Source organism: Propithecus coquereli, unplaced genomic scaffold (assembly GCF_000956105.1).
Source record: "Propithecus coquereli isolate 6110/MARCELLA unplaced genomic scaffold, Pcoq_1.0 Scaffold40, whole genome shotgun sequence".
Taxonomy (NCBI): Eukaryota; Metazoa; Chordata; class Mammalia; order Primates; family Indriidae; genus Propithecus; species Propithecus coquereli.
The window spans coordinates 4167331-4170427 of NW_012149730.1; the positions used below are offsets into that span (position 1 = coordinate 4167331).

A 3097-nucleotide genomic window follows, 5' to 3' on the forward strand; every position below is an offset into this window, starting at 1 on the left:
TAAGGGTAGTATCTGGCATATAGATGCACAGTTGTTAAAATTACTTTCATAGAGTCAGTTGAAGGAATGGGTAAAGCAAATAATTAAATATTGTCAAAGATGGGTAGAGCCATTGGTAGAACTGAGACTGTCAACATTTAAGCTATTCTGGGGTTATTATAGTTTCAAAGATGGGGAAAACAGAGGAGTGGGATAGAAACTCCATTTACTGGATATGCATTCTACCCTTCTTCCCAACTTGTCTGGAAAAGTTGATGCTGAGGCAGAAAGGGTGCATAGAAGGGCTTAGGTGGTGTCAAGAGGAAACTCATGGAAAATGGAGGTAGAACGCAGAGAGTTTTGGATACAATAGGTGGGAAAGAGCATCTTAACTCGTTCATATTTCTGTACCTTTCTCTTCCTTGATTCAGCTCTTAATTCCTGTTTTAAAAATTTACTCAAGTGATTTATGAATACCTGAATTAAAAATAAATTTCAAAGAATATCCTGAGTTAACCACTATTAACAGCTTGCTTAATCTTCCAGACCTTTAATATGTATTTAGATATTTGTTCTGCTACTTTTTCACTTAACAGTTTCTTCAAGACCTTTCTATTTAAGTATATGCTTATTAATGGTGCATGGTGGTCCATGGTATAGATATACCATAATTTATTGTGTGATAAATGTACATTTGGGTTATTTTCTATTTTCTTGAAATAAACAGTGCTGCAGTTGATACCTTTATACATACTTTGTGAACTTACACAAACGTTTCTGTAAAATAGATTCCAATAAGAATTATTGGGTTGAGGAGTATGGGCATGTAAATTTTACTGGAGACCACCATATTGTCCTTTAAAAAAAAGGATGAACCACCTTACGTTTTACAACTGTAAAGAGAATACCATCAGCTTATTGGACACTATCAATCTTTTTTTATTTTACCAGAATAGTGAGTGAAAACTTGTAATTACTAATGAAGTTAAATATCTTTTTTGTAGTATTCTGTTTATTTATATTTGTTTTTGTTTTGTTTTTACAAATTGCTTTTCTGTATATTCTGTTCATTTTTCTGTTGAATTTTCACTGTACTTTTTATGTAACCCCATTATAATATTTAAAAAAATTTTTGTAGCTGTTTCTGTACTTGTTTCATTGAGAGTAGGAAATGAGTTTTTTATCCTTATATTTACTGTACTTAGAACAGTGCTAATAAATAAATGGCTTCTACTATTTCTGACAATCGTCTAAGAAATACATGGTTTGTCATGTAAGTGGAAACTAAAAAATAGAGCTCATTTTGATCTATTGTTTTTTACTCTTTTTGTTATGATAACCAAAGGATACCCTACCTAGTTGTTTGTTATATAAGAAACAAAAAAACAACAAAAAATGTTTCTTTAGTAGAGAAGTATCTTCTTTGAGTAAGTTAATCTTTCTTTGAATTTTTAACTTTTATTCTAATGTATTATAAATACATTTATGAACATTTCTCTTATCCCAGGGATTTTATTTATAAGAGCCTTTTCATTTACCTTCATTTTCATGGTGGCTGTTTTAAGTGTTGGATTTTTTCCTGGAAAAATATTTCAAGTTTTGCAAATGTATGTGAAACACAGGCTTGCCAAGTTTTTAATTTTTTTTTTTTTTTTTTACATTGTCTAGATGCTCCAGAATCCATCTGAGTTTGCACAGTCTGTAAAATCCTTGCTGGAAGCACAGAAGCAGTCCATTGAGTCCGGCTCCATAGCTGGTGGGGAACACCTCTGTTTTATGGGTAGTGGCAGGGAGGAAGAAGACATGTATATGAACATGGTCCTGGCACACTTTTTACAGGTATGCTGACATAGATTATTTGAATTTTGTTTGGTTCTTGCTGTCACCTTTAAGAATTCACATAGATAATTTTTTGCTTTCATGTGCACTGTCAGATTTATCTGTATTTTTCTTTACAGCATTTTGGTTTCGTGTCTTGCCAAAAATTGTCATCTTCTCCAGATTTTGCTCAAATGTTTATGAGGTTTATTTTTTATGTTTAAGTCTTGAACCATCTGGAATTTATTTTTGTGTAAGAAATGAGTTAGGAATAAAAAAAAAATTTCCAGTTTCCTAACCAGTTGCTACCAATTTGAAATACCACCTTTTTAATATACCGAATTCTTCTATACATCAGGATCTATGTTGTTGCATTGATCTTTTTGCCTGTTCATGCCTTGGTACTTTTTATATTAAATTGTAGCTATATAATTCATTATAATATCTTCATTTTGAAATTGAATAAATATACATGCATATTTATTTCTTACCCTTAGCTTGCTTTCTTTTTTGTGTTTGAATGTTGTCTTCAGCACATCTAACTTGTATTAGTGGTTTTTTGAAACCTGTCCCTCTGCTTTCTTTCAAAACCTCACTCAGTGATGGCTTTCTTTATAAAAAATAGTTGTTTATTAGGGATTCTTTGGTACTTTATACATTAAAGTCCTTTGATCCTGAACTATGGAATCAGGAAGACAGTAGGCATCGTATTACACAAGCCACTCAATTTGTATTCGTTTCTATTCATCTTATATTTTAATGGGAATCTGATTTGAGAAGATTAGGCTCAAGACAAAATCTTTGGAAGGCAAAATCAGAGAAGGAACAAAGTATTTGGAAGAGGAAAAATTGTAAGATAATTTTAAACCTTATTAAAGGAAAGAGTTTAGAAACTTATACAGAATAACAAAAATAGGAATCCAAACTTATTTTACTCACAAATTTACCTAGCCTATTCTAAAGATGCTTTAATATAAACTGTATACTGTGAGAGCTGTCATATAGCAAGAGTTTAGAATGTTGTGAACTTTTTTATTATTCAAGTTCTTGATGTGGTTTTAGAAATTTTTTGCCAAGTTTTATTATGTAAAATTTCAAAGAAATTGAAAAACAGGGAGAATTCAACACTATAAACTCTTTATGAAGACATAACTACATTATCATCATACTTTATTATAAAAAAACAAATGTTCAAGTTTCCTTGAGTTTCCTAATATCTGAAACCAGACATTACATTTAGCTGATGTCTTTTAAGTCTCTCTTTTAGGTTCCTTTTTCTAATTTTTTTCCTTGCATATAT

General features: G+C 30.8%; 1 protein-coding gene across 1 annotated transcript in view; it reads left to right on the forward strand.

Moving 5' to 3' along the window:
• TBC1D23 (TBC1 domain family, member 23) overlaps positions 1–3097 on the forward strand; it is a 58937-nt gene that overhangs the window by 35622 nt on the left and 20218 nt on the right. The gene's annotated exons all lie outside the window — the stretch shown is intronic.